Raw genomic sequence first — 23,901 nt, 5'->3', positions numbered from 1 at the left:
ATTATTTTACGACTAATTTAAACGAACAAAATGATCTACGCAGTGTTTACCGTTGGCCGCTTGCACCAGATATAATCTCTGTAGCGTTTATCGTTGGCAATATGGCCATTGTTTATTGTTTTCTTTGGAAACGTTAGAATGAGCGCAAAATAATTAATAATTCAATTGTTACCTAGTACAAATGATTGGAAGGACCTGAATTAAAATTATTGGTTGATTTGGTGACAGGGTTTAGTGATAGTGTCATTGAATCTATCATTTATTTTACCAGTAAAAAACGTATCTTCGTAGCGGTAACCGTTGCCTGATGGCACCAGTCGAGAAACCAGGGAACGAACCGTTGTGCTTAGTTTGCATTGATCTACTTTAAACAACAAAAATTGATTTAATTTAAACAAATTACCTAATTAGCGGCTATCGTTGGCCAATGGCACCAGGTGAAACACCTTAAAACGAACGCAACATGGCCAATTGGTCTCTAGTCTACAATAGTACAATCAGCGTGTCTTGAACTTTTGACCGAGGCTTAGTGAAATCAGTGAATTTAAAAATTATCGGCTAAATCTTAACTTTAAATTCTTTTGTATTAAATTATAATGAAGTTTAACTTACGAGAATAAAATAAAATTGGGACTAATTAACCCCTTCTTTTAGATGAAAAGTGAAAAAATTCGCCTTAAACTCGCCCATAAACAGAGCGGACGACGCATTTAGTAAACAAAAAACTTCGCTCTATTAGCGGTAAAACAGCGTAAGTCCAACAGTACGTTTCTCTATGATTTTAGCTAGGATTATACCACGTAAGTCCAACAGAATAAAAGGTCGTAAGTTTAAGTATGTGCTTAAAAGTACAAAAAGTAATACTTAATATTAATTGGTTTCAATAAAAATTCGAAAGGCACCAGTTTAATGTTCAACCTTTCATTTAAAACCCTTTTCAGACCTATCGAATAAATACTCTTCAAAAAATGGTCGTGAAACTTTCGCTATTACAGCAAACATTTCCCATGTTATTCCTATAGGAAAATTTCCCTTTTTTTGCCAAAATGTCTGAATTTTTTAATGGAAATGAAAACCACCCTTAGCAACTTTATTTTCTATGAAAAAAACTAATGGAGGGATCTCTTTGAAATTTTAACCACATATTAAGGGTCCGAATGTTAGTTCAGTGGATTTTGTTCAAAACAATTAATACAATACAAAAAAAACTACATCCAAACAAAAAACCCTCCTTATACATTAAGAGCAGTATGAGGTCTTATCTAAGAGAGCTAAAGCTCTCCTAGAATTATGTCATGGCCCAATTGACAACGTTTTCAAACCGCTTATCCTCTTCAAAATACGCGGGTTTTTTCTTAATGAACGACGGATTTGTTTCAAAGCATTGCGCCTTAAGACCTAACATAAAGCGCCATAACATCTAACAAGCATTATTTCGACAAAGATTCGATTCTCGATTATTAATTATCGCCATTTAAATCGAAGTTGCCAGATTTTGAATAAAGGCTAATTACTCGTGACCTACTCATCCGAATTGAATTTGGTGAAAACTTTTCAAATATGAATCGACCCCAAGGAATCTGAAAATCGCATTTATAACCGCGAGAATCCAATATTTAAAAAGTTGTTAATTTGGACACTTCCGGTTTCCGGTAAAAGTTTACAATGGACAACTATGAAACGGATAAGATTTGAAAGAGAAATGAAAAATTATTATAATACACTTTATTCCAGAGCGCTAGCTTGCATAGTTTCCGAAATATAGTAAATTATGTGCAAAAACTGCAACGCGCAATGACTTCTTTAACAGTCTGTACTCGGATTCATCGAATACCCCTTCACCGTCAGCGCCATCGCCTCCACCTTCGCCTTTGACACCTCCATTCATATTTAGACCCTGGCACGTATTTCCGGCCAAAAATTTCGAAACTTTAAAATGTAGCGCTGTAGGTGTTATTTTCTTAGCACTTAACCTTTTATAACTAACTTAACCTAAATATCCGACGTGTTTTGGTAGGATTAAAGCGGTGTAACATGGCTGCCAGAATCATTGGAGTTTCCACTCCTTGGTTCTGGCAGGGCATATTTAGCCTCCATGTTACAAGCCACTCCCCCTTCCGCAGTTGTAATCTAGAATAATTTAGAATTCTTATCAGTTCTGTTTTTGATTTCTCCTAAGACGGATCGACTCTTGTATACCAGTTCGGTTAAGGGTTTATCCCTATGTCAGTCAATTGAAATAAACTTGTTGAATTTGGATTAAAACTGTAAGTTGTCTTTACTTAATTTTTATGGCCCTCGGGAGTTTTCTCCCCTTAGTTAAATTATTAGATTGAGGGTTACATAAATGGCGCCCAACGTGGGGCACGAAACATGTTAGGCTTTAAGCCTCGGTTTTGTCCCTAAAACATTGTGTTGTTACCGGCGAGTTTTCAACGCCCCCCTCGCGGGACATTAAGCCTCGGCTCTCTCGTTGATTAATTACGCTGTTTACCCAATTAATTATTATTCAATTAATCCAACTTAATCATAGTTTTCCAAGTCAATAAAAGGAATTAACCTAGTTTTAACGGACTGTAATTAATTAAAAGTCGTATTGTTATTGATTGTTTACCATAAGACTTATTGTTCTATTAATTAAATTTAAATAAACGTAATAATAATGGCCCACGGTAAACTTCCTATGGATAACCAAAAATGGAGATCGACCCAAACTGAAGACGACGACGGCGATCAACCGTCTTACAATAATGAAGAAGATTCGGAGGAAGAGGAGTTTGATTCCTTACTACCGGCAGAACGGGAGGAAGATCTTGCAGCTTCCTTCAATAACATGCTTTACATGGAGGACTTAACAAGAAAGAAAAAGGAAGAGAAGGTTTCCTACTTAAACCCTTTAGCCTCGGGAGAAAATCCCTATCAACTCTTTCCGATGAGAGGCATTCCTCCTCCTGCGGGGTCTTCTACCCCTTTAACTATTCCTTCCTCTGATGCGAATAATCCATCAGGTTCCGATACAGAAGTACCTAGTGTTAGGCCAAAAGTTCGCTTTTTTAGTAATTTACAGTCTAAGACTAGATCACAACGTAATCCTAATAAGGAGGAGAATACTTCCCCTCCTAGGCCTACCGGGAATGATCCCCAACAATCTTCTGCAACAGGAACTACAGGGAATATCCCTCAAATTCCTCCTATTAATTTCCAATTTGGTCCAAATACATCCGCTGAGGATGTGGGAAATCATTTACTCCCCCTATTTCAGGCCATGGTGAATAGTTTAACGGTAATAGCTAATGCCCTACCTCAACTAGTACAAGCTAATGCCAATTTAGTAAAAGCTATTTCTCCAGCTCCTTCAGCTGTTAGAACCCCTGTTATCCCTCCTGAAAGGTTAGCATTTTCGGGTTCTCCAAATGAAAGTGCCGCAGAGTTTCTCATTTCTTATGAGGAATTTTCAAAGTTCCATAAACTTACAGATAAAGAGAGTCTATCTGCTTTACCTCTCTTGCTTAGAGGGCATGCCCTTTACTGGTTTAGAAATCTAACCCTGAGATATGATTCTGTACGCCAGACTAACCCAAATCATCCTAAGCTAACATGGAAAAGTTTTAAGAAACATTTTAAAGCTCAGTTTAGGGACTCTGAAGCAGATTCAAAACTTAGATTAGAAATTTCCCAAAGGAGGCAGAAAGATAAAGAATCTGTTGAAGAATTTATTGGGGAAGTAACTAAATTAAATCTGGGAATGAATCTCCCGCTAACGGAGAAAGAATTAGTTAACATTATAAAAAGTAACCTTAAAAAAGAGTTGGAAGCTCCTCTCCTTTTTATGCCATTTACAACTCTTGAGCAGTTAAGAACAGCTTTAAAAACAGTAGAAAGAAACCTGCACAAAGAAGATAAGCCTATTGAGAAGAAAAAATCTCCTCCTAAGCAGTCGAATAGGGCTAGGGATTCCCGTAATACTGGGGCCTTTGCTCCTCAGCCTTATGCCATGAATTGGATCCCTCAACCTATGTATTATAATCAGAATGTCCAACCTTGGGAATATCCTAATCAAAATATGGGAAACCAAAATAGGTCAATGATCCCAAATGTACAAGGAAATAACTCTCGACCTAATTCAAGGTCTAGGTATAGAGCCAAATCCCCAGCTAGACAATTTAACCCGCCTACTTGTTACATATGTCAGAAGAGTGGACATTACGCTACCGACTGCCCTGATAAACAAACCGTCAAGTCGGGGGAAGCCAAAGCGGGAGAGATCCCTCAGGGTCCCTCTCCCGGTGCAAAATAAATAACCCTATCAAGAAGCGTGTCGCGTTCCCTTTGAGGATTGAATCCGTAAAGAAAGGTTCCATTCACAAAAGGGTTACTATTCCCGTTACATTTGAACACGCGACAGTACACGCAAAATTAGATAGCGGGGCAGATGCTTCTTTTATTAGCTTAGATCAATGGCAAAAGATTTGCAAATTTAGAAATTCTTCAGAACTACCTGAAGATGAACATTTAGATTGTGTTGTCTGGGGCGACGGCCGTTATACGTTTACAAAAGGTTCCCACGAACTTGAGTTCTCTCTTAAGGATAATGGGAATGAAAATCATTTTAAATTTCAATTCTATATTGTTCCTTCCCTCACTAGTGACTTTATATTGGGACAAGATTTCCTTGAGGAATATAGGGTCAAATTAGATTTTGAATCTTCACATTGTTTAGTGGGTAATTTGAAGATCCCCTTTTCAATTCCATCAGAAAAGGTTCCAGTAAACCAGGAGATATTAGATAACATTAGGGAAGCGGTTTCCGCAGCCCCTATTTCTGATGAACAACGTCTTCAGTTAGAAGCCCTCTTAGTAAAATTTCCAGAATTGTTTTCGGATAAGGTAGGAAGAACAGGACTAGTCTTCCATGAAATCCATACAGGTAATAGTCCGCCCATTAAATCTCAGCCTTATCGCGTTAATGATCAGAAGAAGAAAATTATAGAGCAACATGTTAGGGAAATGCTGAATGATGGTATCATTAGACCCTCCATATCTCCTTGGGCTTCGCCCGTTGTTTTAGTTGATCAAACAAAACGGGGTAAACCCTATAGGTTTTGTATTGATTATAGAAAACTAAATCAGGTTACCATAAAGGACCCTTACCCCTTGCCTAATATAGAAGATATGCTAGCTAGAGTGGGACGACCTAAATTTATCACTACCCTTGACTTAAAATCCGGGTATTGGCAAATGGAAATGCACCCGAAGAGTAGACCCAAAACAGCTTTCGTGACTCATATGGGAAAATACGAGTTTAACGTACTCCCTTTTGGGCTTTGTAACGCCCCTAGCTCGTTTCAACGTTTAATCGACGAAATTTTTAGAGACGCCGATTACTTTCAGTTAATTGACTATTTAGACGATCTAATTTCTCTTAGTGAAGATTGGGATCAGCACTTAACGTGTTTGGAATACGTCCTAAATAGATTAAAGGAAGCGGGTCTCACCCTTCAATTGAAAAAATGTCGGTTTGCTCAAAAAGAAGCTGTTATTTTCGGTCATATAGTTAATAAACAAGGAGTGCATATTGACCCTTCTAAGATTGAAGCCATTAAGAAATTCCCTCCTCCTAAAAATATTAAGGAAGTGCAAAGATTTTTAGGAATGGCAGGTTGGCATAACCGGTTTATTAATCACTATTCTCAAATAGTAGCTCCAATTAATAAACTTAAAAGAAAAGGTCAGAAATTCAATTGGGGTACTGAACAGCAGATGGCGTTCGATAGAATTAAGGAAGAAATATGTAAGGCTCCGCCCTTAGCTTCCTTTAGAAGGGATTCCCCTTGCATTCTAACTACAGATGCTAGTGACGCAGGGTTAGGTGCCCTTCTATCCCAAATTCAGGACGATATAGAAGTCCCGATAGCATATGCGAGTACAGGACTTAAAGAAGCCGAAACTAGATACTCGACTAGCGAGAAAGAATGTTTAGCTATTTGTTGGACAGTTAAAAAATTTAGACCCTTTTTAGAAGGTCGTAAGTTTACAGTTCTTACGGACCATCAAGCTTTGCAATGGCTATTCAATATTAGGGAACCGAATTCTCGTCTAGTTAAATGGGCTATGTACCTTCAAACGTTTGATTTTAACATTAAACACAAGAAAGGAGTAGAAAATGTGGTGGCAGACGCTTTATCAAGAGCACCGATAAACGTCTTGAGTATAAACTTTAGCTCCTCCCCTTCTTTATCTATGAATCCAACCAGTAGCAGTACAAGTTCTTATTCTACTAGTAGTAATCCGTCATCTTCCTCTAGTGACACTGTTGAAGGTCGCGTTCGCCCACCAGGTCCTAGAACCTTATATTCTGTTTTCACCTTGGAAGATGTGAGAAAATCACAAAGGGAAGATCCTTTTGCTTCCCCTATACTAAATTCCTTACAAGAACCTAATCCTGTTAGACATAAATTGTTTGAACTGAAAAATAATCTTCTTTATAGAAGACCTTATAGAAACCAACCTGAGAAAATATATTTACCCCCGCGCTTAAGGCTAGAAGCCATGCGGTTATTACATGACCACCCACTATCAGCTCACAGAGGCAAAGATAAAACCCTGAGCAAAGTAATATTTAGATATTGGTGGCCTACTATAGTAAGAGATGTTCAGGATTACGTTAGAGGTTGTACATTATGCCAACAGTTTAAGGCTAGGAATAGAAAGAAGCCAGGGCTAATGCAACCCTCTGAAATGACAAGTCCTTGGGACCAAATTAGCGTTGACATAATGGGGCCTTTCCCTCAAAGTAGACACCATTATAAGTATTTAATAGTCTTTGTCGATTATATGACAAAGTTCGTGGAAATGATTCCACTGAAGACTATTACAGCTAAAACTTGCGTTCAAGCCTTAAAGTCTATTATTACCAGGTGGGGAGCTCCTAAAGCTATTCTTAGTGATAGAGGGGTACAATTTACTTCGAAACTTTGGCTGCAAACTTGCAGAGCTTTAAGAATAAATCCTAAGTTTACTACCCCCTACACGCCTAAGGGAAATCCCACCGAACGAGTTAATCGTGTAATAGGTGAACTTATATCATTTTATGTAGGGAATCACCATGATAGATGGGATGAATCCCTTGACCTTCTTCAATTTGCTATCAATTCTGCACCGCATGAAACTACGGGCAGATCCCCTTTCTTTTTGAATTTAGGGCGGGAGCCACGTCTCCCTTGGGATTTAGAAATTGAAGAACCCATTCAGGACCCTGATGACCCTGAGCGTACTAAAGCTTTAAAAGTTCTTAAGAAGCAATTAAAATTTAGCAACGAATTATCCAAGTTAGCTAAAGCACATCAAAAGAAATACTATGACCTCCGCCATGACCCTCTAGAATTTGAGGTAGGAACTTTAGTATGGATGGAAACCCATCCTTTGTCAAGTACGACAGGTCAGCTTATGAAAAAGCTCAGTCCTAAATGGGCAGGTCCCTTTAAAATTATTGCAAAACATTCTCCTGTAGTATATGAGTTAGAGGATGCTAACTCAGGGCAAAATGTAGGAAAAGTAAATCTAGAGCATCTGAAGCTCTATTGGACTAATGTAGCCGTCTTCGATAATGCCGAACATGCCCCTACTTCACAGTCGAACGTTGCAGATGATCCTGAGCTTAGTCCCAAAACTAACGGTGGTACCATTGAACACCCTCCTACTGCGACTTCCTCAACTACTTCATCTGAATCATCATCATCTTCTACATCACCGTCGCCTCAGGACAATCAGGAAGTCGATCAACAGATCATTCCTGCTATTCCGGATGTCCCGCATACGACGACATCTAGTACACTAGAAGATCAAGCAGCGGATCAACAGATCCCTCCTGAGACTTCCGATGATTCACATCAACCAACAGACTCTGATAGTGAACCGGGCATGGCCCTTTTTGAAGACCCACCTCTCCTTCTCCGTACTAACCATGATATGAGGGCTTTTCAGCTCAATCATCCCACTAACGATAGTCCGCCTTCTGCGGCAGGGGAGGCTTCCCCGTCTGATGGTGAAAAATCAGTCGCGGGAACTAAGCTACATCCACCAACTTCCAGTTTTTCAGAAGAAATTCTAACGCCGGAAGACAAATCAACGTCTTCTGAACAATTAGTCGCGGAACCGGCCTTACACCATTCTCCTTCTTCTGGTTTTTCGGACGAAATCGTATCTCCTGAACCGATTTCTACTCTTTCGGAGGAAATATCAACTCCTGTACAGATTTCTTCTCAATCGCAATCCCAAGCACTGCGTGAGTCCGAAAGTTCATCGGCCACATTATCTGAGTCGATGAGGACCCCAAGATTAAACAGGGCTTCCTTACCCGATATTTATTTAGAGCCTTTTAAATTGGGATGGCGCCGAGAGGTATGTAAGAGGGCGACGGTTCAGCCCGGAGGTAATGAAGTAGATATCTACTATCGACCTCCTGATAATAAAAGGTTGAGGTCACCTTATGAGGTTCAAGTTTACCTTAACAATAATAACGTCACGAACCTAGAAAGGGACTATTTCTGTTTTACCCGAGAACCAATCTCTGTTTTCCCTTGGGAATTTATTTCCCAAGCAACAAAAAGAAAGTACTAAAAGAGGATCATTCTAGATGACCACTACCCATGTACTTTGATCATCCGTAAGGAGAGCCTAATGTCACATTTATAGGGAAGCCCTTCGGATATGAAGATTGAACAGAAGCTCATGTAGCACCAATGAAGAAAAAATCACCGTTTTGTGAACGAACTTAAAAATACTTATACCCCTGCTAATGATTTTAAGGGTTCCTCGGGGTAACCCTAAACTGAAAAAAAAAAAAAAAAAACTTTCTATTCTATATTTTTGTATTATAATAACAGTTCCTAAAGAGGGGGGGGATGTAACATGGCTGCCAGAATCATTGGAGTTTCCACTCCTTGGTTCTGGCAGGGCATATTTAGCCTCCATGTTACAAGCCACTCCCCCTTCCGCAGTTGTAATCTAGAATAATTTAGAATTCTTATCAGTTCTGTTTTTGATTTCTCCTAAGACGGATCGACTCTTGTATACCAGTTCGGTTAAGGGTTTATCCCTATGTCAGTCAATTGAAATAAACTTGTTGAATTTGGATTAAAACTGTAAGTTGTCTTTACTTAATTTTTATGGCCCTCGGGAGTTTTCTCCCCTTAGTTAAATTATTAGATTGAGGGTTACAGCGGGATTCGACATTTTACTTGGATAGGAGAGGGTTTATTTCAATGACGATTTCTACTTTAACGAACTGCTGAATCAATCTATATCTATATAAATCAAAGTCCTGAATGACTGACTGATAATCAACGCCCAGCCCAAACCGCTTGCCCTAGAAAGCTGAAAATTTGCACGAACGTTACTCATAAGTAGTAGGCGCGTACTAAGAAAGATTTTTCCAATCCGCCGCCATCTTAAAAAATGGCGTCCAGAAATGAAAAAAAATCTTCTCTATGCAACAAAGTCCGCGCGTTTCAACCGATTTCACAAATATTTAGTACACTGGTTTCCTTTAACCTATAGACGGGCTGAATGTTTCGGGTTCGGTTTGTCGCCATCTTTTTAAATGGCGGCCAAAAACTTAAAAACCCTTCTTTATGAAATAATGTCGGCGTGAAAAGTAATAAAAAATGTCCCGACGAGCTGACGGGCAACGCCGAGTGCCTTTGCTCCTAGGGTGCTACAAAAATATTAGTCATCAGTAAAATCTACCCATTCTTTATATCCTTTTGATGGAAGTTCTTATTACACGCGAGCGAGTATTAAATATAATAGTTGATCAGCACTCAGTCATTGTTTTCGAGCCAAAGTAAAAATTATTTTTTTTATCAGCTATTAAGAATAGAATATTTAGATTTTTAATTGATCACAATTTTCTATTATTTACGTAGCCTCTTACCATTGAACTGTAAAGGATTTCTGTAAGTTTTCCCTTTTCTTATTTAATAATAATAAGGGAAAAACATCAAACTAGTTTCTAATGGCGGGTGGTTTTTAATAGAATGCTGATTAAACTAATGCAGCTTCGCCAATACCGAGCATGGTGGCAATTAAACACCATGCCAGCCGACGAAAGCGTCCGTGACGGGCAGAGGGACGAGCATTTTTTTGACAAACTGTTTTTGGCCCTAATCGCGGATTTAAAATAAATTTAAAAAAAGTCCATTTATATTTTTGCACACGACATCTAGATGGCGTTTGCAAAAATGTTAGTCCATACAGAAAATTTGACGAGGGAAAAGCCACTCTGTAATAAAGTCTTTCTGGGGGCGTACGATAGGAAGCGAAGTACGCCGTATAACGCGGAAATACACTCGTGATTACTTTTTACAGTTTTTATTTCAAAATTAGATCGGATTGAAGGCATATCGCCCGATTTTACGGCATTTAAACCTCCAAAGAGGTAATAACGTGGGAATACGCCAGTGCCTGATCTCTCGGACGGCGTGCGCTTCTCGTTGAAGAGGGGAAAGCCACTCTGTAATAAAGTCTTTCTGAGGGTGTACGATGGGAAGCGTATTACGCCAGTGCCTTATCCCTCGTTCGGGGCTCTCAAGAGCAGGTGCCGTGGTTCTTTCACGGTCACACCCCCCAGAAACCGTTGCAGACGACGGAAGACCGGACATATTGCTCGGAATATGTCCGGCCCTCTATTGTCTACGTCACCTCCTTCTTTTTCCTTTCTCTCTCCTCACCCCCCCCCCTTTTTATGATTTTTTGCATAAAAGCCAGACCCGTGAAAGAACCACGGCACTAATTTTTGTTCGGAAGCCGTCGGAGGGAGAATCTCTGGTCCCGCGTCTCGCGATAAGTTTTGTTAAATCAAGCCGTCGTCCCTCGAGAGTTTAACTTGTAAAAAGTTTTTTTCTTTGTAAAATTATAACTTCAATTAAAACTACGTTTTTGACTTCAACATGAATAATTTCTTTTATTAAGTTCCAACGGGATGAAGTTGTCAGACTAGGCCTATTTTAGAATCCCCTTTTTTTAAGACTTAACGTTGTCACGAGGTCCCCCTTAGTTAAAATCAGGCCTACCTAACGTCCTGTAACGGAATCTCCTTTAGCGACCGGCCAATTTAATTTCTTACTGGGGCATTCTGTTGCAACCTATCTTCATAATAAGGTTTCTCAGGAAGTTCAATATCTTATTATATAAGATAGCTACCAATAACAACATTATGTTAATGGCGATGAATAATACTAGATCTGACGAGTTAAGAGTAATGTCCGTCATTTTGATTGCTCGATTTTTTCAATATTTTTCAAAATATATGGGTTTTTAATAATTGAACCAACTTTGACTCTCTTCAAGACATGTCAAAATCCATCATATTGATAAGATTCCGAAGGATCGTATCCAGCCGACTGCGCCAATTTATAAGCCTTTTCCTACCTTTTTTATTTGTTTTTATAGGGGTGGGGTGGGGTGTTCGATTCTTACGAGAGGGGTGAAGATGCAAGACAAACACCTACCTCTTTGCACTTATGATTCAACCTCGCTAACGCTAGACAAGATGTTAGAATGCAGTCAGTTGTGGCGAGTTAAGGCCTTTTAATGGAAACGAGGGGCTCATAAAATTTCTGAATCAAAATTGACCGCGTTTGATGGTATGTGTCAAATGATAGTCAAATAGATTCTAATCCAAATTTTAATATTCAACATAATATTCAATCTTTGCCATAAATTTCACAAACTTTTTACAGGGGTCAAAATAAGAATTTAAGAAACTGGTATCGTTCCTTTCAACCGAATTCCCAATGGACCGAAATCCCATTCGACCGAATATGCCGCAATGATTTTAGATTTCCAGCCCAATGGCTATATTCCCGATGGACCGAAATCCCAATCGTCCGAATATGCCCCTAAAAAATACATGAATATAACTTGAAACACTGTAGCCGTCAGCGATTCGGTGGTGTAGTGGATACGATGTTGGACTGCGAAGCGATAGGTTGTTGGTTCGAATCTCCGAAAGGTATGTTAATAATATTAAAAGTAAATGGTTCGTGATACTAATTAAAACGCTCACTTTCATTCCTTTCAAGGCAAGAGATATATAGAATTAATAAACAAATTGTGCTTAAAATGAAGTACAGTCTTAATGGTAGTTCCATCAATGTCTTTAAATTTTAAATTAAAATTTTAATATTTTGGTTTCGGGTGGGTTAGGTTAGGTTAGGTTAGGTTAGGTTAGGTTAGCATAGGTTAGGTTAGGTTAGCATAGGTTACGTTAGGTTAGCTTAGGTTAGGTTAGGTTAGCTTAGGTTTGGTTTGGTTTTGTTCCAATAATTCGTTGACACCTTTTCCAAAATATGCTCCTTTTAATTAGCTACCACCTTTTCCAAAATATTCTCCCTTTAAATAGCTACCACCTTTTCCAAAATATTGTCCCTTTAAATAGCTTCCACCTTTTCCAAAGCATTCTCCTATTAATTAGATGCCACCTTTTCCAAAAGATTTTCCTATTAATTAGCTGCCAATTTTTTCAAAATATTCTCCTATTAATTAGCTGCAACCTTTTCCAAAACATTCTCCTACTTATTAGCTACCACCTTTTCCAAAACATTCTCCTATTAATTAGCTGCAACCTTTTCCAAAACATTCTCCTACTAATTAGCTGCCACATTTTCCAAAATATTCTCCTTTTAATTAGCTACCACCTTTTCTAAAATATTCTCCTATTAATTAGCTGCCACCTTTTCCAAAAGATTTTCCTATTAATTAGCTGCCACCTTTTCCAAAATATTCTCCTATTAATTAGCTGCCACCTTTTCCAAAATATTCTCCAATTAATTATCTGACATCTTTTCCAAAATATTGCTATTATTGCTAATAAATTGTTCGTGGTAAGAGGCTGGCTTTTAATACTCATATAAATAATCTTTTTACCTCCAAACAAGGTTGGGTTGGGTTAGGTTAGGTTTGGTTAGGTTAGGTTAGGTTAGGTTAGGCTAGGGTAGGTAAGGTTCGCCGTAATTAAAACGTAGTTAAAATAAGTGCAGTAATACATTTTCAAATCACATTTATTTTAAAAATAATAAGTTGTGAAATTAAAAATATATTTAATGCAAAACCACACAGTATGTCTTCTTCCAGTTCAATAGAATTTCGGTCCAATGGGACTATAATAAAATCGCACCTTTGGCTACGTTCGGTCGAATGGGACCCCCCAATAAAAACCCTTCTGTCGAATGGGAATTCGGTTCAATGGGACCAAAGCCTTCAACTTAGGGGTTTAAAAAATGTCTCCGAGTTTCTCCAAAAAATTAAGGATTCAAATTGATTAAAAATAAAGGTATCAAAATGAATAAAACAAAATCTCCGATTCTCTTGCGAAAAATTAAGGATTCAAATTGACGAAAAATAAAGGTATCAAAATGAATAAAATAAAATCTCCGATATAAAATAATACTCCGGACTTCTAAGGGTTTCTTAAGGGTGAGCCGAGAGGGTCTCGTTAAGCAGTTCAGGAATCGACTGAGGGTGGGACAGGAGGGACTTCGTATATATAACTTCTAGTTTCTCGCAAGGATTTCTGGGACGTTTGTTGATTGACTTTGGTTTGGCGAATAGTGGACCATATTTATTACGTAGCCGGGCGGATTCATGTTATCAACGAATAGGCAAAACTTATCTCTTGCTTCCGGTATCTTCCCCCATCAATGGAAAACAGCGAAAGTCATACCTATTCATTAATCAGGAAGCTCCCTGAAGCCAGAAAATGATCGGCCTATTTCGATCCTGCCCACCATTTCCAGTTTGTGCGAAAAAATTGTATACAAATTTTCCTACTCATTTTTCAATGAGAACTAGATCCTCTATGAGCTTCAATCGGGCTTCCGTTACGGGTATTCCACTACAACCTGCATGTTTAATCTTTACGAGTCCATTTTGGATGGCCTTAACGAAGGATCTTATGTCATAGTCGTCTTCATCGATTTATCAAAAGCGTTTGACACTGTCCAGCACAACACACTAATTAGAGCCCTTAATAATGCAGGAGTTGCAGATAAAGCCCTTGACTGCTTCAAATCTTACCTATCACATCGTAACCAACTCGTTTCCTGCAAGGCAGTAACTTCAGCAATAAAGGAGATAAAAAGCGGTGTTCCGCAGGGAAGCGTCCTAGGACCGCTACTATTCAACGTCTACACCTCAGACCTACATAAATCCCTGAAGTTTTCAACTGCAAATGAGTATGCCGATGATACGGCTCTCATATATACACACCAAGACTTATCTACATTAATCAAAAATATGGAACTAGACATTGTTAGCCTCAAAACCAGAATGTTGAGCATGGGGCTTATTCTAAATGAATAAAAAACTAAATTCATGTTATTTAACCGCAACTCCGCTAAGCAAAAGGCTTCGGCAAACATAGGGTCACTATGCTCAGGCTCAATTTTGCGTGTAACCACTTTTAAATATCTTGGAATATGGATTGATGAAACCTTGTCATGGAAAAACCAGATTGATTACGTGAGAAGGAAAGTTGACTCACGCTTGTGGCTTCTAAGGCCTCTGCAACCTCATCTTACATATAAAACCTTCAAGCTGCTATATAACTCACTGGTTAAACCAATCTTCGAATACGGAAATATTTTCTACCACAATGTGTCCCCTACAGCGTTAACTAAGCTCTATATAGCCCAAAATAGCTGTGCGAAATTAATTATGAAAAATGTCAAAACACTCGTCCGCCTCTGAAGCTAGAAAAGGTGCCGAGTTAATGGACCTAAATAAATTATACCTAATGAACCTCCTAATATTCATGTTCGAGCCTAAAAACAAAACTGCCCCCAAGTACGTCAACGACTGGTTCCCCGCCACAAATCAACCCCATAACACCCGTGGTAAATCGACGAATTTTGCGGTGGAACCTCTTTCGTCCCGTTACAGAACTAAAAGTACCTAACATCAGGGGGTCCATATGGGGAACAAACTACCGCCAACAGTTAAAAATATAACAAAATATAAATATTTTTAAACAACGCGACTACTCAAATCATTTGAAACGGATCTTAAGTTTTAATTACTTTATAATATCTGAAATTAATTTAATCGGACCCTTTTGTAAATAAGAGTTTTTTCTCTTATAAGGATATCCAAATAAAGCAAGCATTTATTTTTATTTTATTTATAAATCTGTGACCAAATGGGGATTGGTCAGTTTAAGGGTTAAAAAAAATGTTATAGAAGTTTCTCGGGCCAGGTACCAGGATAGTGACTCAAGGTCTTGTTGCTTGGGGTCTAAATAAGCTAGACATTTCTCTGGGTTCTTGGAAAGTACTTTAGTTGCTAGGTATTTCATTTTACACTATGTATATAGGGGTATAGGATAGTTCTAGAAAGTTTTGTGTCAACATTGAAGGGCTGCTTCCTCATCTATTGTACGAAAGAATTTCTTTTCGGTTTATTTTAAAGGGATAAGTTTAAGTTTAAAGGGCTAGTATTATCTTTAAAGTGTTAATTTAAGGTATTTCGTTATTAATTTAAAGATTAATTGAAAATTTAATTTCATTTTCGATTTTCGAAACAAGATGGTTATAGTAGCTAGATTGAAAGCCTCTGTAATGTTTTCTATTTCTTTGGAATGTTTCCCCCATTAATTACCCGAAACTGTTTTTTAAGAGTTTTTGGAGCTGGATTGAAATCCCCTAAACGATCATAAACACTAAGTTCAATGGTTAGATAATCAGTTTCTAAGACCTTAAAACCTGTCATAAAGAAGTGAGCGCTTTCTTGAATTAGTTATAAATAGAGCTTCTTGCACTGCAACTTTTCAAAAGCCCTCTCTGGCCAGAGCGTGCTCCGTGCGGGACTTACTAATAGCATTCGTTTTATGTGGCTGTAGAAATCAATGAAGCGTGTTCGATTCTCGGATGTAGAAGTACATACATTGGAGTATGAGGTTAATTAGATTAAAATTTGAACCATTAATTTCTCCCGTATTAATCAAATGGTTAGGGGGGTATGAAACTCCAGATGATGTTTGGGGGGGGTAAATAAAGAATCCCCAAAAAACCCTACTTTTATATTTTCCCATAAAAACCTAGCTCTACCGAATATTTTAGATCATTCCAGAAAATTAGAAATACCCCATAGAACCCAGGTTGCTAGATTATTCTAGAAAAATTCACTATAAAACCCCAGGTTAACGTTGTTTAAGGCCATGACGTAAAATGTACAGTCAAAGTTGTAGATTGTTCGAGAATAATCTTCCCGAAAAAACCCACGGCGTAAACACCAATAATGTACAGTGAAAGCTAGGATGATGATCTTATTAAATAGTATAAATAGCCAGGACCCCAAATTAAACCACCATCACAATCTCACTCAAGTTCGACGAGGAAGGAACAGCGACCAAGTACAAAGTAAGTATAGTTTTTGTGTACTTATTATTTTAAAGTTAAAGTTTGAACCGTAAATATCAGTGTTTTGTTTTTTTTTTACCCTCACCAAGGCTTAGAAATCCGTGGTCGTTGACTTTGATTTTCTTACCGGGCGAATTGTTGGAGTTGAACGGGAACAAATAGCCAAGGAGGTGGCCGTTACAACCGTAGAGAAAACACCGAGGGTTGGCTCATGGTCTTTCGCGCCCCCATACAGCGAAAAAAACTTACATACGACACTGTGCGTCAGAACAGGTGGCTTCTAAACAACCTGCACGGCCTGGGATGGGATTATGGGGTAACCCCCTACGAAAAACTCGGGGAGTGCCTCCGATCTGCAGTACAAGGCTACGACCGCGTATTCTGCAAAGAAGATGAAAAGTGTTTCTTTTTGTTGAACATTATTAATCGGGAAGTTATAGACTTGAATGGAGTGGGGTGTCCCAAAGCCAACGAAATCGACGATGATGGACCCATGATTACATGTATGCTTAACCATAAAACTGTCCGCAATAATAAGAAGTATTTATGCGCACTCTCTAAATGTATATTATTTTCCGAGTGGATTTATAACCACAAAGAAATTGTAAATAAAAATTTAGGAGACGAATAAAAATTTAAACAATATATAGTCTATTTTACATATGTTTTTTTCTTTATTTTTTTTTAAACTTGATACGCTAAACTTAAATTGTCACACACACTGCGGTTAATCGCAACACCGACATGTTCGATTAAAGCCCTGTCGAGCTGGGTGGCGAGCACGTGGTCCTCACCCCCATGTAAACTGTTGCGGGCATCCCGCCTCCTCATTATGAGCGTGAATATGGCGTTTTGGACACTGTTAACAATAAATAAGAGGCAAAAATGTTTTTGTGGATATATGTGTATTGTAATTAATGTAAATAAGATTAAGTAATTTTAATATATCATACCCATATCCATCGCAGTTAGGTGCTGGGAGCCCAGCATCTGGGGTGGGGTAAGCCCCATTGATATCCGTAGTCGGGCTAAGGGGGGAGAAATCCCAAAATATATTAATAAATAATCTAAAACCTAGCTATATTTTCAACACACACCTTGGGCGTATGTACCCCGCAATTAGATCTTCCAGGCTTGTTAAAAGCGCCTGGATAGAGAGGTGGCCATACTCGGTAGGAGTAGGATCCTGATGGTATCCATGATGCTAAACGAAATCAATTAGCGCTACAAATGGTGGGGTGTATACATATGGATGTTTTTGCCGGTATCCTTCACAATTTATGTTCAATACCACTTCTTCATCAAAATCATCAAAATCGCCGAGATCGGCGCTAGTTATATAGAAGGTACCTTACTTATTGATACTAAAAGAAAACAATAATGGAAAAAATTCACTTACATATCTCCCGGATGGAGAATTGGAAATGTGACAAGGGAATCACCCCCATCATCATCATCACCATCGTTTTCGACAATGAAGTTTAGTACTTCCTCTTCATCATCTAAAATTATCTCATCCTCCATTTCAATTTGTATGGGATGATCATCCGGTGCGCTTATCCACGACATGTCACCCATAGGGACGCAACCCAGAACCATTTTTTAATTTTAATTTCAAAGTTTTTTTTTAAAAAAAAATAATCTACTCGACTTGCGTCTTGGACGGAAAAAATCGTTGTGAGTAGAATATTGAAAATGGCCCATGTCCCTGGGTCTAACATGTAGTATGAAAACCTCTAACCCTTTCACGGATTTTCACCAAATCACAATAGAACTTCAAACTGTTAGTATGAATTGTAGGATTAAAAACCATAAACCTATGAATCACTGGTTTCAATCGGGATTTCCCCAAAAACCCCAAAAACCGCGAAAGAAATCAAGCCTGATTACTGGGTGGTCTGTTACCAGTTCGAAATATACTGATAACTTAAAGAACATGTTACGTAGAATTAGTACGTATCCGACCCCTCCATTCGAACCATCTAGAAGGCGAAAATACGTGCATCCTAACCAAACATGTCAACTTGACTTCTCGACTGAGGTGATATCCAGTCTCTATTCTGGGTGGTCAAACGCTATAACATGTAAATACATTCGGAAATTGGGTGTCAAACCCCTCGTGTACGATTGTACCTGCTACTATAGTTTAAGATACAGTTTGGGTTTTTTATCTGAGGAGTAAATTTCTTAGACTCGAGGGAGTCTTCACATCAAAGCATCATGTTGACTTTACACTACCTACAATATAAGCCGAATTCGGATGTAAAATGAAGTGTCGGTCATCTCGGACCATCTAGAATATTCTTTCCGATTCCAGAACATTCCATTGTTTCTAGAAGGTTCTTTTTGGGTCTTCCATATTACACCATATTAAACCAGGTGCAATGGTTCAAATTTTAATATAATTAACATATTAAAATACTGTTTATTTCTTAAATCATAATTCACCCTATCCTCATACTCCAATGTATGTACAGTCCCGGACAAAAGTTTCTGGACATTTTCATTTGGCTGCCATTTTGTTCCTATTTGAGCTAGAGTAACAAAATAGGACTTTCTAAATAGGTTTACTTCTCAAAATTATTTTAAAATTACAAATGACACTGTGGCGCTAATAGGGCGTTAGCCAAAGCGGAAATAGTAAAACCCCCCGATAATGACGTTACGAAATAATGCTTCAAATGGATCAACAATGCTATCGTTGCACGCGTCGTGTCACGTAGAATCCAAAACTGTTTTCAAATTGTAAATCAGGTCAGAAAATCAAACGTTATGACAAAAAACGTGACGTTCAAAACAATAGCAAATAAGCCTAACGATTATTTATTTCTTCTATATCAACTTAGCTCAGTAGTAAAACATTACGATCAGAAAAACAGGATGTTCAAGCCATAGCATAGTTTTACTCTGAAATTATAGAGATGAGGTTTTAAGAATTACGTTCAGTAATGTGGCGATTTATTAGTTAATTGCCAATAGGGTCTCGATTTTAAAAGGACAATAGGGTTCCAACTTAGAAATAAAGGTTTTGGATGGCGCTTTGGAAAGTAGAAATTTTGGATTTGTAGGCAGAGTAGTGTTAAGTCTGTGAATTTGGAATGATAAGCAAGTTGTGATTGCTAAAGTGGAAGGATTTTCTTCATTAAAATTTTTCCAAATATTCTATAATGCGCCATGTTTGCGTTTTGGGTTGAATTCTTCTGTGGCTTTTCTGAAGTAAATGTTTTAAGCTCTTAAAGAAAAAATAATTTGTGTAGCTTCCGGGTGGGTGTCTTTTCGATGACTAATGTTTTTGTGTCTTTTCGGTAAATAATGATTGGGTGTCTTTTCGGTATAAAAATGTTTGGTTGGATTTTGTTAGGAAATGTTTTGAGTGCTTGGAGAATAAATATCGTGGCAGAACTCCAGTTTGCAGAATAGGTGACGTGTCTACCATGGAAATGTAGCGGAGAATCGGGAATGAAGATTCACGATGACATGAATTAGAGAAGAATGTAACAATGACAAATTCTTGAAGAAGGATGCGAATATTAATTCTCATTGTGAAATGGATGGTAATCTCCGAAGATAATGGTTCGAATTATTATTTTATTTAAATTAAAAAGACTCACTTGTCCTACTGACATGAAAATATTGATATTCGAATTCTTCTCCTTTTGTCTGGAAGTTTAATTTTTCCACCACTTTTGAAATTAGACAACTATCTCTTTAAATTTTAGAATGCCATATATTTTTTGTTAAATCTAAGGTTAATTATAGAACGTTGTATTTAAAAAAGTAGTCTTCAAAAATGAATGAAATGGATTTTTAATGTGTATATAAAAACTTTATAAGTAGTTCACTGGAAATTACACAGTCATCAACATCATAATAATAGGGGCTGGGCTCCATGAAACGAGAAATAAATACCTTTTGTATTTTATTTCCGAGTAGGTAGGCTGCCTTGTTTTTTAAGCTTGCAGCATGGCAATCACTTAATTCATCAGTCACGCCAAAGTGTATAATCTAGTAAACAAGTGCCTGCCTAATTTGGAGATGATGTTACGATTTACGTTTATTCACTAATGAAAATATTCAGGAATTTTATCATGAAAGTTTGCAAAAATTTAATCATGAAAAGTTTTGAAAATTTGATCATGAACATTTTTAAGAATCTCATCATGAATATTTTCAAGAATCTCATCATGAATATTTTCAAGAATTTAATCATGAAAATTTAGAAAAATTAATCATGATAACTAAGAAAAAAACTATCATGAATATTTTGAAAAATCCATCTTGAATATTTTAAAAAAAAATTCTCCATGAATATATACAGAAAAAATGCATCATGAATATATAGAGAAAAATGCATCATGAATATTTTCAAATTATAACGAATGGTTTTATAGATGTTAAGCCAAAAAGTGTCTGACCTTTCCTAGACGTCCTTAAGATTTAAATTGAAATTCCAAACTCGATGTCTTAGATTAGTGGTGTCTTTAAAATTTGAGTAACAAATGGTATAGAGGGCATTGTAGAACATGGGTTTGATTTATTGGTCTTCCAGTACTAATGTCTCTATTGGTATACTTACGACGGTTTATTTACTTATGCAAAAAACGCGATATAGGATTGATTGACGTATAAACAGCTGGAGTGTGTTCAAACCCTGTTCAATATCTCGATTTTCATATAAGAACTGAAAAATAGTTTTTAGGTTTTCTCGATTCACATGGGTATACGGACTAAACACTTCCAAGACAAAGAACCCCAGGCATAATTTCCCATTACTGAAATTGTACAAAATCCCCCATCCCCAGACAAAATCCTCGGTTGTTAACCCTATCCGAGAAAAGTGAAAAATCCCCTGATAATTATCCCCATCATAGAGAAAATACAATATCAATAAAATCCGCAACACTTCAGCAATCCGGTAGTGCAAAAGATCAGGCATTGGACTATTTCTAATTAATTTGTTGACTTTTAATCATTTCAAGGGAAAAAATAAGTTCAACCACTGAAAGAACACTTGTGGGAGTTTTAGAATAACTGATAACATTCACGGGGTCTCAGGAAACTCTTTGCCAAATTTCAACCTTCTGTTTTGGATAAAGAATTCGCGCGAGGAAATTTGTTTTCACGCTATAGGATAGGCAACTCCCCTATCTCCGACAGCAGCTTATTCTGTATATACTCTTTTTTCAGCTTCGGTTGTTAGTACGCGCAAAGCTAGGTCTCTATGTTATGTAGCTTTGTGCGTGCTGACAAGATACGAAGAAAAAAAAGGATTATAAATATCCGCGAGATTTTTATCTCAAATGCATGGACCTGTAGGCTTTAGTTTCAAATACGTGCATAGTCGTATGTATTCAATTGGTGGGTCCTTCAAACATTATCAAGGAACATTATGCTATTAAAAATAGCGAAAATTATTTCTTGAGATTCCCAAAAGATTTATAAACGTAATAAATATTTATAATACTAACTCTAACATCCTTCTGTAATAGTCTAAATTAGTATTACTTGAAATTTTAAAAGTCACTGGCTCGACTATGAAGTCGACACTCGACAGTCGAGGCACTTCAACTTTTTTCGAAGCCTACTAGAATTTCCGCCCATACATTTGAGCTAAAACTCGCGGATATTTTAAATCCAGAGAATCATTATTTTCATCATCTCTTGTCATCACGCACAAAGCTACGTTACATAGAGACCCAGCTTTGCGCGTGCTCACAACCCAAGCTGAATCAGATTATACAGAATAAGCTGTCGTCAGAAATAGAGGAGTTGCCTATCCTATAGCGTGAAAACAAATTTCCTCACGCGAATTCTTTATCCATGCTCCTATGGTACCCAGGCTGGCGATGTCAACAGTTTTTTCATTGATCAAGTTTTAATAAAAAAAATAAGGCATTAAATATGATCGTATAGTTCTTTTAAAATTAATTACACAAGTTATCCTGTGATCTTATTTAAAACCTAATTACTTCCAATAACCGAAATGGCGACATTGAACTGCACGCAAACCTCTATCGCGTTTTTAGCAAAAGTATATAAACCGTCAAAAGTATACTACAACCGGAAACAATACTCGAAAACCAACAAATCAAACCCGTGTCCTAAATTGTTCTCTAAACCATTTATTACTCAAACTTGAAAGACACCACTAATCTAAGACAACAAGTTTAATTTTAAACTCGAAATTTTAATTTAAATCACAAGGACGCCTACGTAAACCTCAGTAACTTGTATGCTTAACATCTATAGTTTCAATTTGACTGATAATCTACTCCGAGTCCAAACAGCTTTACCTAGAGGTATGAAATTTTGCAGGGACGGTACTCAAAGGCAATAGGCGGGCTCTTAGATTTTTTCCAATTCCTCATCATCTTGAAAAATGGCGGCGTCTACGTGTTTCAACCGAATCCATAACATTTAAAACACTGGTTCCCGATTTCCGTAAGACTGACTTCATGTCTTTTGAAGCTCGATTTTCCACCTTCGTTAAAAATGGCGGCCTGAAATGTAATAATATATCTCGATGGGCAACGCCGGTTGTTTTTTTTCTACTCTGTTAATACTAAAGATTGAAGATGGATTTTTTATTCTAAATATTCAAGTTGGAATTCTCCTAAATATTCCAGATCAATTCTTTTCTAAATATTCATGATATAATTTCTGTAAAACTTCATCTGCGAAAAAATACATAAATAAACTAAAATTTCTGTCCGAACAACCTTGGAGAAGCTTCAACTTTTGACAGGGCAAGAAAATGGTATTTAACTCTATACATGGGCGCCCGTTAAATTTCTCATTTCAAGTAAAAAATCCAAGGAGTCTTAGATTATTGTGTAAATCTAAGTGTCCGTCAATCCATATAGATTATGAAACGTAAACTTTAAACTACAAAAGAATAATATCAAATTATTTTAGGGGAAATAGTCAAGGTTAATAATGGAAGCAGACTCAATTTAGTTTTTTGCCAAATTAACGATAGTAAAATTGAGATATTAAATTCTCAATGTCACAAACCAAGGCGCTTACCGACTCAATTGTAACAGGAAATGTATGAGCTATTGAGTCTGATTGTTTCCGATGATCATTGAAACGGCTCTTTTCTAAACTAAAAAAATATATAGAGCAACCTTCATACGCTGAAACACGACACAATTGCAAACGCTGTGCTTTTTATCGTTTGTAGGGCCTCTCTCTCTTTTTGCTCTATGTTCCAAAAACAGCCATAATTTTCAAAATTCTAAAGTAAAGTTTAAAGGGATAGTTATCACGTTTAAAATGTGCTGGGAATAAGAAAACTTGCAGAGTAAAGCCGAGAAAGCGGGAAATACGTTAAAATTATCCACGTCGTAAAATATTTTCATGTCAAAAGAACTTGCGAATAATTCAACCTGTATATATATATTTTTATAATTCAAACCATTCTCATCCATTGCGAATAATTCAACCTGTATATATATATTTTTATAATTCAAACCATTCTCATCCA

At 37.3% G+C, this 23,901-nt stretch overlaps 1 long non-coding RNA gene across 1 annotated transcript; it reads left to right on the top strand.

The window, feature by feature from the left end:
* Positions 1–2,034: 2,034 nt before the first annotated feature.
* Positions 2,035–9,141, top strand: LOC149663408 (uncharacterized). Its single transcript, XR_016368544.1, has 2 exons — positions 2,035–2,267; positions 8,636–9,141. It is a non-coding gene; the product is annotated as an uncharacterized LOC149663408 (long non-coding RNA).
* Positions 9,142–23,901: the final 14,760 nt, after the last annotated feature.

The sequence above is a fragment of the Phalangium opilio genome, unplaced genomic scaffold (genome assembly GCF_054372755.1).
Source record: "Phalangium opilio isolate 3A_F unplaced genomic scaffold, DU_Popi_V2 ptg000062l_1, whole genome shotgun sequence".
Classification (NCBI taxonomy): Eukaryota; Metazoa; Arthropoda; class Arachnida; order Opiliones; family Phalangiidae; genus Phalangium; species Phalangium opilio.
This window is presented reverse-complemented; position numbering and strand designations above follow the sequence as displayed.